The sequence below is a fragment of the Acipenser ruthenus genome, chromosome 44, assembly GCF_902713425.1.
Source record: "Acipenser ruthenus chromosome 44, fAciRut3.2 maternal haplotype, whole genome shotgun sequence".
Taxonomy (NCBI): Eukaryota; Metazoa; Chordata; class Actinopteri; order Acipenseriformes; family Acipenseridae; genus Acipenser; species Acipenser ruthenus.
In genome coordinates this window covers 5,463,166-5,473,068 of record NC_081232.1, presented here as the reverse complement: position 1 = coordinate 5,473,068, position 9,903 = coordinate 5,463,166, and the positions used below count along the sequence as shown (strand labels likewise).

The following is a 9,903-nucleotide window of genomic DNA, read 5'->3' as shown; positions in this document are numbered from 1 at the left end:
AACATAAAAGTCATGAAAGCAGAAATGCAATCGCCTGCGGCCACACCACCTTGAATAAGCCTGATCTCGTCTGATCTCAGAAGCTAAGCAATGTTGGGCTTGGTTAGTTCTTGGATGGGAGACCACCTGGGAATATCAAGTGCTGCAGGCATTACATTTTACAATTGAAATGTGTGGAGGACAAAAGGAAATTTTGGAGGAATCACCCCCAGCTCACTAAACATAAAATGCATGAAAGCAATAATGCAATCGCCTGCGGCCACACCACCTTGAATAAGCCTGATCTCGTCTGATCTCAGAAGCTAAGCAATGTTGGGCTTGGTTAGTACTTGGATGGGAGACCACCTGGGAATATCAAGTGCTGCAGGCATTACATTTTACAATTGAAATGTGTGGAGGACAAAAGGAAATTTTGGAGGAATCACGACCAGCTCACTAAACATAAAAGTCATGAAAGCAGAAATGCAATTTCCCCCGGACACACCACTTTGAATAAGCCTGATCTCGTCTGATCTCAGAAGCTAAGCAATGTGGAGCTTGGTTAGTACTTGGATGGGAGACCACCTGGGAATATCAAGTGCTGCAGTCATTACATTTTACAATTGAAATGTGTGGAGGACAAAAGGAAATTTTGGAGGAATCACCCCCAGCTCACTAAACATAAAAGTCATGAAAGCAGTAATGCAATCTCCTGCGGCCACACCACCATGAATAAGCCTGATCTCGTCTGATCTCAGAAGCTAAGCAATGTTGGGCTTGGTTAGTACTTGGATGGGATTCCACCTGGGAATATCAAGTGCTGCAGGCATTACATTTTTGTAATTACATTTTACAATTGAAATGTGTGGAGGACAAAAGGAAATTTTGGAGGAATCACCCCCAGCTCACTAAACATAAAAGTCATGAAAGCAGAAATGCAATCGCCTGCGGCCACACCACCTTGAATAAGCCTGATCTCGTCTGATCTCAGAAGCTAAGCAATGTTGGGCTTGATTAGTACTTGGATGGGAGACCACCTGGGAATATCAAGTGCTGCAGGCATTACATTTTACAATTGAAATGTGTGGAGGACAAAAGGAAATTTTGGAGGAATCACCCCCAGCTCACTAAACATAAAAGTCATGAAAGCAGAAACGCAATCGCCTGCGGCCACACCACCTTGAATAAGCCTGATCTCGCCTGATCTCGTCTGATCTCAGAAGCTAAGCAATGTTGGGCTTGGTTAGTACTTGTATGGGAGACAACCTGGGAATATCAAGTGCTGCAGGCATTACATTTTACAATTGAAATGTGTGGAGGACAAAAGGAAATTTTGGAGGAATCACCCCCAGCTCACTAAACATAAAAGTCATGAAAGCAGAAATGCAATCGCCTGCGGCCACACCTCCATGAATAAGTCTGATCTCAGAAGCTAAGCAATGTTGGGCTTGGTTAGTACTTGGATGGAAGACCACCTGGGAATATCAAGTGCTGCAGGCATTACATTTTACAATTGAAATGTGTGGAGGACAAAAGGAAATTTTGGAGGAATCACCCCCAGCTGACTAAACATAAAAGTCATGAAAGCAGAAATGCAATCGCCTGCGGCCACACCACCTTGAATAAGCCTGATCCCGTCTGATCTCAGAAGGTAAGCAATGTTGGGCTTGGTTAGTTCTTGGATGGGAGACCACCTGGGAATATCAAGTGCTGCAGGCATTACATTTTACAATTGAAATGTGTGGAGGACAAAAGGAAATTTTGGAGGAATCACCCCCAGCTGACTAAACATAAAAGTCATGAAAGCAGAACTGCAATCGCCTGCGGCCACACCACCTTGAATAAGTCTGATCTCAGAAGCTAAGCAATGTTGGGCTTGGTTAGTACTTGGATGGGAGACCACCTGGGAATATCAAGTGCTGCAGGCATTACATTTTACAATTGAAATGTGTGGAGGACAAAAGGAAATTTTGGAGGAATCACCCCCAGCTCACTAAACATAAAAGTCATGAAAGCAATAATGCAATCGCCTGCGGCCACACCACCTTGAATAAGCCTGATCTCGTCTGATCTCAGAAGCTAAGCAATGTTGGGCTTGGTTAGTACTTGGATGGGAGACCACCTGGGAATATCAAGTGCTGCAGGCATTACATTTTACAATTGAAATGTGTGGAGGACAAAAGGAAATTTTGGAGGAATCACCCCCAGCTCACTAAACATAAAAGTCATGAAAGCAGAAATGCAATCGCCTGCGGCCACACCACCTTGAATAAGCCTGATCTCGTCTGATCTCAGAAGCTAAGCAATGTTGGGCTTGGTTAGTTCTTGGATGGGAGACCACCTGGGAATATCAAGTGCTGCAGGCATTACATTTTTGTAATTACATTTTACAATTGAAATGTGTGGAGGACAAAAGGAAATTTTGGAGGAATCACCCCCAGCTCACTAAACATAAAAGTCATGAAAGCAGAAATGCAATCGCCTGCGGCCACACCACCTTGAATCAGCCTGATCTCGTCTGATCTCAGAAGCTAAGCAATGTTGGGCTTGGTTAGTACTTGGATGGGAGACCACCTGGGAATATCAAGTGCTGCAGGCATTACATTTTTGTAATTACATTTTTGTTATTACATTTTACAATTGAAATGTGTGGAGGACAAAAGGAAATTTTGGAGGAATCACCCCCAGCTCACTAAACATAAAAGTCATGAAAGCAGTAACGCAATCGCCTGCGGCCACACCACCTTGAATAAGCCTGATCTCGTCTGATCTCAGAAGCTAAGCAATGTTGGGCTTGGTTAGTATTTGGATGGGAGACCACCTGGGAATATCAAGTGCTGCAGGCATTACATTTTTGTAATTACATTTTACAATTGAAATGTGTGGACGACAAAAGGAAATTTTGGAGGAATCACCCCCAGCTCACTAAACATAAAAGTCATGAAAGCAGAAATGCAATCTCCTGCGGCCACACCACCTTGAATAAGCCTGATCTCGTCTGATTTCAGAAGCTAAGCAATGTTGGGCTTGGTTAGTACTTGGATGGAAGACCACCTGGGAATATCAAGTGCTGCAGGCATTACATTTTACAATTGAAATGTGTGTAGGACAAAAGGAAATTTTGGAAGAATCACCCCCAGCTCACTAAACATAAAAGTCATGAAAGCAGAAACGCAATCGCCTGTGGCCACACCACCTTGAATAAGCCTGATCTCAGAAGCTAAGCAATGTTGGGCTTGGTTAGTATTTGGATGGGAGACCACCTGGGAATATCAAGTGCTGCAGGCATTACATTTTTGTAATTACATTTTACAATTGAAAGGTGTGGAGGACAAAAGGAAATTTTGGAGGAAATCACCCCCAGCTCACTAAACATAAAAGTCATGAAAGCAGAATTCCAATCTCCTGCGGCCACACCACCTTGAATAAGCCTGATCTCGTCTGATCTCAGAAGCTAAGCAATGTTGGGCTTGGTTAGTACTTGGATGGGAGACCACCTGGGAATATCAAGTGCTGCAGGCATTACATTTTACAATTGAAATGTGTGGAGGAGAAAAGGAAATTTTGGAGGAATCACCCCCAGCTCACTAAACATAAAAGTCATGAAAGCAGAAATGCAATCGCCTGCGGCCACACCACCTTGAATAAGCCTGATCTCGTCTGATCTCAGAAGCTAAGTAATGTTTGGCTTTGTTAGTACTTGGATGGGAGACCACCTGGGAATATCAAGTGCTGCAGGCATTACATTTTACAATTGAAATGTGTGGAGGACAAAAGGAAATTTTGGAGGAATCACCCCCAGCTCACTAAACATAAAAGTCATGAAAGCAGAAATGCAACCGCCTGCGGCCACACCACCTTTAATAAGCCTGATCTCGTCTGATCTCAGAAGCTAAGCAATGTTGGGCTTGGTTAGTACTTGGATGGGAGACCACCTGGGAATATCAAGTGCTGCAGGTATTACATTTTACAATTGAAATGTGTGGAGGACAAAAGGAAATTTTGGAGGAATCACCCCCAGCTCACTAAACATAAAAGTCATGAAAGCAGCAATGCAATCGCCTGCGGCCACAACACCTTGAATAAGCCTGATCTCGTCTGATCTCAGAAGCTAAGCAAAGTTGGGCTTGGTTAGTACTTGGATGGGAGACCACCTGGGAATATCAAGTGCTGCAGGCATTACATTTTTGTATTTACATTTTACAATTGAAATGTGTGGAGGACAAAAGGAAATTTTGGAGGAATCACCCCCAGCTCACTAAACATAAAAGTCATGAAAGCAGAAATGCAATCGCCTGCGGCCACACCACCTTGAATAAGCCTGATCTTAGAAGCTAAGCAATGTTGGGCTTGGTTAGTACTTGGATGGGAGACCACCTGGGAATATCAAGTGCTGCAGGCATTACATTTTACAATTGAAATGTGTGGAGGACAAAAGGAAATTTTGGAGGAATCACCCCCAGCTCACTAAACATAAAATTCATGAAAGCAGTAATGCAATCGCCTGCGGCCACACCACCTTGAATAAGCCTGATCTCGTCTGATCTCAGAAGCTAAGCAATATTGGGCTTGGTTAGTACTTGGATGGGATTCCACCTGGGAATATCAAGTGCTGCAGGCATTACATTTTTGTAATTACATTTTACATTTGAAATGTGTGGAGGACAAAAGGAAATTTTGGAGGAATCACCCCCAGCTCACTAAACATAAAAGTCATGAAAGCAGGAATGCAATCGCCTGCGGCCACACCACCTTGAATAAGCCTGATCTCGCCTGATCTCGTCTGATCTCAGAAGCTAAGCAATGTTGAGCTTGGTTAGTACTTGGATGGGAGACCACCTGGGAATATCAAGTGCTGCAGGCATTACATTTTTGTAATTACATTTTGCAATTGAAATATGTGGAGGACAAAAGGAAATTTTGGAGGAATCACCCCCAGCTCACTAAACATAAAAGTCATGAAAGCAGAAAGGCAATCGCCTGTGGCCACACCACCTTGAATAAGCCTGATCTCGTCTGATCTCAGAGGCTAAGCAATGTTGGGCTTGGTTAGTACTTGGATGGGAGACCACCTGGGAATATCAAGTGCTGCAGGCATTACATTTTTGTAATTACATTTTACAATTGAAATGTGTGGAGGACAAAAGGAAATTTTGGAGGAATCACCCCCAGCTCACTAAACATAAAAGTCATGAAAGCAGAAATGCAGTCGCCTGCGGCCACACCACCTTGAATAAGCCTGATCTCGTCTGATCTCAGAAGCTAAGCAATGTTGGCCTTGGTTAGTACTTGCATGGGAGACCACCTGGGAATATCAAGTGCTGCAGGCATTACATTTTACAATTGAAATGTGTGGAGGACAAAAGGAAATTTTGGAGGAGTCACCCCCAGCTCACTAAACATAAAAGTCATGAAAGCAGAACTCCAATCTCCTGCGGCCACACCACCTTGAATAAGCCTGATCTCGTCTGATCTCAGAAGCTAAGCAATGTTGGGCTTGGTTAGTACTTGGATGGGAGACCACCTGGGAATATCAAGTGCTGCAGGCATTACATTTTACAATTGAAATGTGTGGAGGACAAAAGGAAATTTTGGAGGAATCACCCCCAGCTCACTAAACATAAAAGTCATGAAAGCAGAACTGCAATCGCCTGCGGCAACACCACCTTGAATAAGCCTGATCTCGTCTGATCTCAGAAGCTAAGCAATAATGGGCTTGGTTAGTACTTGGATGGGAGACCACCTGGGAATATCAAGTGCTGCAGGCATTACATTTTTGTAATTTCATTTTACAATTGAAATGTGTGGAGGACAAAAGGAAATTTTGGAGGAATCACCCCCAGCTCACTAAACATAAAAGTCATGAAAGCAGAAATGCAGTCGCCTGCGGCCACACCACCTTGAATAAGCCTGATCTCGTCTGATCTCAGAAGCTAAGCAATGTTGGGCTTGGTTAGTACTTGGATGGGAGACCACCTGGGAATATCAAGTGCTGCAGGCATTACATTTTTGTAATTACATTTTACAATTGAAATGTGTGGAGGACAAAAGGAAATTTTGGAGGAATCACCCCCAGCTCACTAAACATAAAAGTCATGAAAGCAGAAATGCAATCGCCTGCGGCCACACCACCTTGAATAAGCCTGATCTCGTCTGATCTCAGAAGCTAAGCAATGTTGGGCTTGGTTAGTACTTGGATGGGAGACCACCTGGGAATATCAAGTGTTGCAGGCATTACATTTTTGTAATTACATTTTACAATTGAAATGTGTGGAGGACAAAAGGAAATTTTGGAGGAATCACCCCCAGCTCACTAAACATAAAAGCCATGAAAGCAGAAATGCAATTGCCTGCGGCCACACCACCTTGAATAAGCCTGATCTCGTCTGATCTCAGAAGCTAAGCAATGTTGGGCTTGGTTAGTACTTGGATGGGAGACCACCTGGGAATATCAAGTGCTGCAGGCATTACATTTTTGTAATTACATTTTACAATTGAAATGTGTGTAGGACAAAAGGAAATTTTGGAGGAATCACCCCCAGCTCACTAAACATAAAAGTCATGAAAGCAGAACTGCAATCGCCTGCGGCCACACCACCTTGAATAAGCCTGATCTCGTCTGATCTCAGAAGCTAAGCAATGTTGGGCTTGGTTAGTACTTGGATGGGAGACCACCTGGGAATATCAAGTGTTGCAGGCATTACATTTTTGTAATTACATTTTACAATTGAAATGTGTGGAGGACAAAAGGAAATTTTGGAGGAATCACCCCCAGCTCACTAAACATAAAAGCCATGAAAGCAGAAATGCAATTGCCTGCGGCCACACCACCTTGAATAAGCCTGATCTCGTCTGATCTCAGAAGCTAAGCAATGTTGGGCTTGGTTAGTACTTGGATGGGAGACCACCTGGGAATATCAAGTGCTGCAGGCATTACATTTTTGTAATTACATTTTACAATTGAAATGTGTGTAGGACAAAAGGAAATTTTGGAGGAATCACCCCCAGCTCACTAAACATAAAAGTCATGAAAGCAGAACTGCAATCGCCTGCGGCCACACCACCTTGAATAAGCCTGATCTCGTCTGATCTCAGAAGCTAAGCAATGTTGGGCTTGGTTAGTACTTGGATGGGAGACCACCTGGGAATATTAAGTACTGCAGGCATTACATTTTTGTAATTACATTTTACAATTGAAATGTGTGGAGGACAAAAGGAAATTTTGGAGGAATCACCCCCAGCTCACTAAACATAAAAGTCATGAAAGCAGAACTGCAATCGCCTGCGGCCACACCACCTTGAATAAGTCTGATCTCAGAAGCTAAGCAATGTTGGGCTTGGTTAGTACTTGGATGGGAGACCACCTGGGAATATCAAGTGCTGCAGGCATTACATTTTTGTAATTACATTTTACAATTGAAATGTGTGTAGGACAAAAGGAAATTTTGGAGGAATCACCCCCAGCTCACTAAACATAAAAGTCATGAAAGCAGAAATGCAATTGCCTGCGGCCACACCACCTTGAATAAGCCTGATCTCGTCTGATCTCAGAAGCTAAGCAATGTTGGGCTTGGTTAGTACTTGGATGGGAGACCACCTGGGAATATCAAGTGCTGCAGGCATTACATTTTTGTAATTACATTATACAATTGAAATGTGTGGACAAAAGGAAATTTTGGAGGAATCAACCCCAGCTCACTAAACATAAAAGTCATGAAAGCAGAAATGCAGTCCCCTGCGGCCACACCACCTTGAATAAGCCTGATCTCGCCTGATCTCGTCTGATCTCAGAAGCTAAGCAATGTTGGGCTTGGTTAGTACTTGGATGGGAGACCACCTGGGAATATCAAGTGCTGCAGGCATTACATTTTACAATTGAAATGTGTGGAGGACAAAAGGAAATTTTGGAGGAGTCACCCCCAGCTCACTAAACATAAAAGTCATGAAAGCAGAACTCCAATCTCCTGCGGCCAAACCACCTTGAATAAGCCTGATCTCGTCTGATCTCAGAAGCTAAGCAATGTTGGGCTTGGTTAGTACTTGCATGGGAGACCACCTGGGAATATCAAGTGCTGCAGGCATTACATTTTACAATTGAAATGTGTGGAGGACAAAAGGAAATTTTGGAGGAGTCACCCCCAGCTCACTAAACATAAAAGTCATGAAAGCAGAACTCCAATCTCCTGCGGCCAAACCACCTTGAATAAGCCTGATCTCGTCTGATCTCAGAAGCTAAGCAATGTTGGGCTTGGTTAGTACTTGGATGGGAGATCACCTGGGAATATCAAGTGCTGCAGGCATTACATTTTACAATTGAAATGTGTGGAGGACAAAAGGAAATTTTGGAGGAATCACCCCCAGCTCACTAAACATAAAAGTCATGAAAGCAGAACTGCAATCGCCTGCGGCAACACCACCTTGAATAAGCCTGATCTCGTCTGATCTCAGAGGCTAAGCAATGTTGGGCTTGGTTAGTACTTGGATGGGAGACCACCTGGGAATATCAAGTGCTGCAGGCATTACATTTTTGTAATTACATTTTACAATTGAAATGTGTGGAGGACAAAAGGAAATTTTGGAGGAATCACCCCCAGCTCACTAAACATAAAAGTCATGAAAGCAGAAATGCAGTCGCCTGCGGCCACACCACCTTGAATAAGCCTGATCTCGTCTGATCTCAGAAGCTAAGCAATGTTGGGCTTGGTTAGTACTTGGATGGGAGACCACCTGGGAATATCAAGTGCTGCAGGCATTACATTTTAGTAATTACATTTTACAATTGAAATGTGTGGCGGACAAAGGAAATTTTGGAGGAATCACCCCCAGCTCACTAAACATAAAAGTCATGAAAGCAGAAATGCAATCGCCTGCGGCCACACCACCTTGAATAAGCCTGATCTCATCTGATCTCAGAAGCTAAGCAATGTTGGGCTTGGTTAGTACTTGGATGGGAGACCAACTGGGAATATCAAGTGTTGCAGGCATTACATTTTTGTAATTACATTTTACAATTGAAATGTGTGGAGGACAAAAGGAAATTTTGGAGGAATCACCCCCAGCTCACTAAACATAAAAGTCATGAAAGCAGAACTGCAATCGCCTGCGGCCACACCACCTTGAATAAGCCTGATCTCGTCTGATCTCAGAAGCTAAGCAATGTTGGGCTTGGTTAGTACTTGGATGGGAGACAACCTGGGAATATCAAGTGCTGCAGGCATTACATTTTACAATTGAAATGTGTGGAGGACAAAAGGAAATTTTGGAGGAATCACCCCCAGCTCACTAAACATAAAAGTCATGAAAGCAGAAATGCAATCGCCTGCGGCCTCACCACCTTGAATAAGCCTGATCTCGTCTGATCTCAGAAGCTAAGCAATGTTGGGCTTGGTTGGGCTTGGTTAGTACTTGGATGGGAGACCGCCTGGGAATATCAAGTGCTGCAGGAATTACATTTTTGTAATTACATTTTACAATTGAAATGTGTGGAGGACAAAAGGAAATTTTGGAGGACTCACCCCCAGCTCACTAAATATAAAAGTCATGAAAGCAGAAATGCAATCGCCTGCGGCCACACCACCTTGAATAAGCCTGAACTCGTCTGATCTCAGAAGCTAAGCAATGTTGGCCTTGGTTAGTACTTGCATGGGAGACCACCTGGGAATATCAAGTGCTGCAGGCATTACATTTTTGTAATTACATTTTACAATTGAAATGTGTGGACAAAAGGAAATTTTGGAGGAATCACCCCCAGCTCACTAAACATAAAAGTCATGAAAGCAGAAATGCAATCGCCTGCGGCCACACCACCTTGAATAAGTCTGATCTCAGAAGCTAAGCAATGTTGGGCTTGGTTAGTACTTGGATGGGAGACCACCTGGGAATATCAAGTGCTGCAGGCATTACATTTTACAATTGAAATGTGTG

At 43.4% G+C, this 9,903-nt stretch overlaps 26 non-coding genes and 18 pseudogenes across 26 annotated transcripts; all 44 read left to right on the top strand.

Annotated features, from left to right (window-relative positions):
• The first annotated feature begins 32 nt into the window (after positions 1–32).
• LOC131712119 (5S ribosomal RNA) lies at positions 33–151 on the top strand. Its single transcript, XR_009314008.1, has one exon. It is a non-coding gene; the product is annotated as a 5S ribosomal RNA (ribosomal RNA).
• Positions 152–251: 100 nt separating this feature from the next.
• Positions 252–370, top strand: LOC131719531 (5S ribosomal RNA). Its single transcript, XR_009318430.1, has one exon. It is a non-coding gene; the product is annotated as a 5S ribosomal RNA (ribosomal RNA).
• A 100-nt stretch (positions 371–470) lies between these two features.
• Positions 471–589, top strand: LOC131716351 (5S ribosomal RNA; annotated as a pseudogene).
• Positions 590–689: 100 nt separating this feature from the next.
• On the top strand, positions 690–808 carry LOC131713880 (5S ribosomal RNA; annotated as a pseudogene).
• Positions 809–922: 114 nt separating this feature from the next.
• On the top strand, positions 923–1,041 carry LOC131717111 (5S ribosomal RNA). The gene has a single exon (XR_009315996.1). It is a non-coding gene; the product is annotated as a 5S ribosomal RNA (ribosomal RNA).
• A 100-nt stretch (positions 1,042–1,141) lies between these two features.
• On the top strand, positions 1,142–1,270 carry LOC131715386 (5S ribosomal RNA; annotated as a pseudogene).
• A 100-nt stretch (positions 1,271–1,370) lies between these two features.
• On the top strand, positions 1,371–1,479 carry LOC131716492 (5S ribosomal RNA; annotated as a pseudogene).
• A 100-nt stretch (positions 1,480–1,579) lies between these two features.
• LOC131712212 (5S ribosomal RNA) lies at positions 1,580–1,698 on the top strand. The gene has a single exon (XR_009314105.1). It is a non-coding gene; the product is annotated as a 5S ribosomal RNA (ribosomal RNA).
• Positions 1,699–1,798: 100 nt separating this feature from the next.
• LOC131715813 (5S ribosomal RNA) lies at positions 1,799–1,907 on the top strand (annotated as a pseudogene).
• Positions 1,908–2,007: 100 nt separating this feature from the next.
• Positions 2,008–2,126, top strand: LOC131719530 (5S ribosomal RNA). The gene has a single exon (XR_009318429.1). It is a non-coding gene; the product is annotated as a 5S ribosomal RNA (ribosomal RNA).
• A 100-nt stretch (positions 2,127–2,226) lies between these two features.
• On the top strand, positions 2,227–2,345 carry LOC131712118 (5S ribosomal RNA). Its single transcript, XR_009314007.1, has one exon. It is a non-coding gene; the product is annotated as a 5S ribosomal RNA (ribosomal RNA).
• A 114-nt stretch (positions 2,346–2,459) lies between these two features.
• Positions 2,460–2,578, top strand: LOC131710351 (5S ribosomal RNA). Its single transcript, XR_009312223.1, has one exon. It is a non-coding gene; the product is annotated as a 5S ribosomal RNA (ribosomal RNA).
• A 128-nt stretch (positions 2,579–2,706) lies between these two features.
• Positions 2,707–2,825, top strand: LOC131711159 (5S ribosomal RNA). Its single transcript, XR_009313041.1, has one exon. It is a non-coding gene; the product is annotated as a 5S ribosomal RNA (ribosomal RNA).
• A 114-nt stretch (positions 2,826–2,939) lies between these two features.
• Positions 2,940–3,058, top strand: LOC131713625 (5S ribosomal RNA; annotated as a pseudogene).
• Positions 3,059–3,158: 100 nt separating this feature from the next.
• Positions 3,159–3,267, top strand: LOC131716067 (5S ribosomal RNA; annotated as a pseudogene).
• A 115-nt stretch (positions 3,268–3,382) lies between these two features.
• LOC131710704 (5S ribosomal RNA) lies at positions 3,383–3,501 on the top strand. Its single transcript, XR_009312586.1, has one exon. It is a non-coding gene; the product is annotated as a 5S ribosomal RNA (ribosomal RNA).
• A 100-nt stretch (positions 3,502–3,601) lies between these two features.
• LOC131714243 (5S ribosomal RNA) lies at positions 3,602–3,720 on the top strand (annotated as a pseudogene).
• Positions 3,721–3,820: 100 nt separating this feature from the next.
• On the top strand, positions 3,821–3,939 carry LOC131711933 (5S ribosomal RNA). Its single transcript, XR_009313822.1, has one exon. It is a non-coding gene; the product is annotated as a 5S ribosomal RNA (ribosomal RNA).
• Positions 3,940–4,039: 100 nt separating this feature from the next.
• Positions 4,040–4,158, top strand: LOC131712426 (5S ribosomal RNA). The gene has a single exon (XR_009314319.1). It is a non-coding gene; the product is annotated as a 5S ribosomal RNA (ribosomal RNA).
• A 114-nt stretch (positions 4,159–4,272) lies between these two features.
• On the top strand, positions 4,273–4,381 carry LOC131715869 (5S ribosomal RNA; annotated as a pseudogene).
• Positions 4,382–4,481: 100 nt separating this feature from the next.
• Positions 4,482–4,600, top strand: LOC131713545 (5S ribosomal RNA; annotated as a pseudogene).
• Positions 4,601–4,714: 114 nt separating this feature from the next.
• Positions 4,715–4,843, top strand: LOC131714165 (5S ribosomal RNA; annotated as a pseudogene).
• A 114-nt stretch (positions 4,844–4,957) lies between these two features.
• Positions 4,958–5,076, top strand: LOC131712451 (5S ribosomal RNA). Its single transcript, XR_009314342.1, has one exon. It is a non-coding gene; the product is annotated as a 5S ribosomal RNA (ribosomal RNA).
• Positions 5,077–5,190: 114 nt separating this feature from the next.
• On the top strand, positions 5,191–5,309 carry LOC131713218 (5S ribosomal RNA; annotated as a pseudogene).
• A 100-nt stretch (positions 5,310–5,409) lies between these two features.
• LOC131710703 (5S ribosomal RNA) lies at positions 5,410–5,528 on the top strand. The gene has a single exon (XR_009312585.1). It is a non-coding gene; the product is annotated as a 5S ribosomal RNA (ribosomal RNA).
• Positions 5,529–5,628: 100 nt separating this feature from the next.
• Positions 5,629–5,747, top strand: LOC131713412 (5S ribosomal RNA; annotated as a pseudogene).
• A 114-nt stretch (positions 5,748–5,861) lies between these two features.
• On the top strand, positions 5,862–5,980 carry LOC131719529 (5S ribosomal RNA). Its single transcript, XR_009318428.1, has one exon. It is a non-coding gene; the product is annotated as a 5S ribosomal RNA (ribosomal RNA).
• Positions 5,981–6,094: 114 nt separating this feature from the next.
• On the top strand, positions 6,095–6,213 carry LOC131710470 (5S ribosomal RNA). The gene has a single exon (XR_009312342.1). It is a non-coding gene; the product is annotated as a 5S ribosomal RNA (ribosomal RNA).
• A 114-nt stretch (positions 6,214–6,327) lies between these two features.
• Positions 6,328–6,446, top strand: LOC131719528 (5S ribosomal RNA). Its single transcript, XR_009318427.1, has one exon. It is a non-coding gene; the product is annotated as a 5S ribosomal RNA (ribosomal RNA).
• A 114-nt stretch (positions 6,447–6,560) lies between these two features.
• LOC131710469 (5S ribosomal RNA) lies at positions 6,561–6,679 on the top strand. The gene has a single exon (XR_009312341.1). It is a non-coding gene; the product is annotated as a 5S ribosomal RNA (ribosomal RNA).
• A 114-nt stretch (positions 6,680–6,793) lies between these two features.
• Positions 6,794–6,912, top strand: LOC131719527 (5S ribosomal RNA). The gene has a single exon (XR_009318426.1). It is a non-coding gene; the product is annotated as a 5S ribosomal RNA (ribosomal RNA).
• A 114-nt stretch (positions 6,913–7,026) lies between these two features.
• On the top strand, positions 7,027–7,145 carry LOC131712672 (5S ribosomal RNA). Its single transcript, XR_009314564.1, has one exon. It is a non-coding gene; the product is annotated as a 5S ribosomal RNA (ribosomal RNA).
• A 114-nt stretch (positions 7,146–7,259) lies between these two features.
• LOC131715811 (5S ribosomal RNA) lies at positions 7,260–7,368 on the top strand (annotated as a pseudogene).
• A 114-nt stretch (positions 7,369–7,482) lies between these two features.
• Positions 7,483–7,601, top strand: LOC131719525 (5S ribosomal RNA). The gene has a single exon (XR_009318424.1). It is a non-coding gene; the product is annotated as a 5S ribosomal RNA (ribosomal RNA).
• A 111-nt stretch (positions 7,602–7,712) lies between these two features.
• On the top strand, positions 7,713–7,841 carry LOC131714067 (5S ribosomal RNA; annotated as a pseudogene).
• Positions 7,842–7,941: 100 nt separating this feature from the next.
• LOC131712570 (5S ribosomal RNA) lies at positions 7,942–8,060 on the top strand. The gene has a single exon (XR_009314461.1). It is a non-coding gene; the product is annotated as a 5S ribosomal RNA (ribosomal RNA).
• Positions 8,061–8,160: 100 nt separating this feature from the next.
• Positions 8,161–8,279, top strand: LOC131712704 (5S ribosomal RNA). The gene has a single exon (XR_009314595.1). It is a non-coding gene; the product is annotated as a 5S ribosomal RNA (ribosomal RNA).
• A 100-nt stretch (positions 8,280–8,379) lies between these two features.
• Positions 8,380–8,498, top strand: LOC131712761 (5S ribosomal RNA). Its single transcript, XR_009314650.1, has one exon. It is a non-coding gene; the product is annotated as a 5S ribosomal RNA (ribosomal RNA).
• A 114-nt stretch (positions 8,499–8,612) lies between these two features.
• Positions 8,613–8,731, top strand: LOC131719524 (5S ribosomal RNA). The gene has a single exon (XR_009318423.1). It is a non-coding gene; the product is annotated as a 5S ribosomal RNA (ribosomal RNA).
• Positions 8,732–8,844: 113 nt separating this feature from the next.
• LOC131711237 (5S ribosomal RNA) lies at positions 8,845–8,963 on the top strand. Its single transcript, XR_009313120.1, has one exon. It is a non-coding gene; the product is annotated as a 5S ribosomal RNA (ribosomal RNA).
• A 114-nt stretch (positions 8,964–9,077) lies between these two features.
• Positions 9,078–9,196, top strand: LOC131712982 (5S ribosomal RNA). The gene has a single exon (XR_009314869.1). It is a non-coding gene; the product is annotated as a 5S ribosomal RNA (ribosomal RNA).
• A 100-nt stretch (positions 9,197–9,296) lies between these two features.
• LOC131715372 (5S ribosomal RNA) lies at positions 9,297–9,425 on the top strand (annotated as a pseudogene).
• Positions 9,426–9,539: 114 nt separating this feature from the next.
• Positions 9,540–9,658, top strand: LOC131713887 (5S ribosomal RNA; annotated as a pseudogene).
• Positions 9,659–9,769: 111 nt separating this feature from the next.
• Positions 9,770–9,878, top strand: LOC131715810 (5S ribosomal RNA; annotated as a pseudogene).
• The last annotated feature ends 25 nt before the right edge of the window (positions 9,879–9,903 follow it).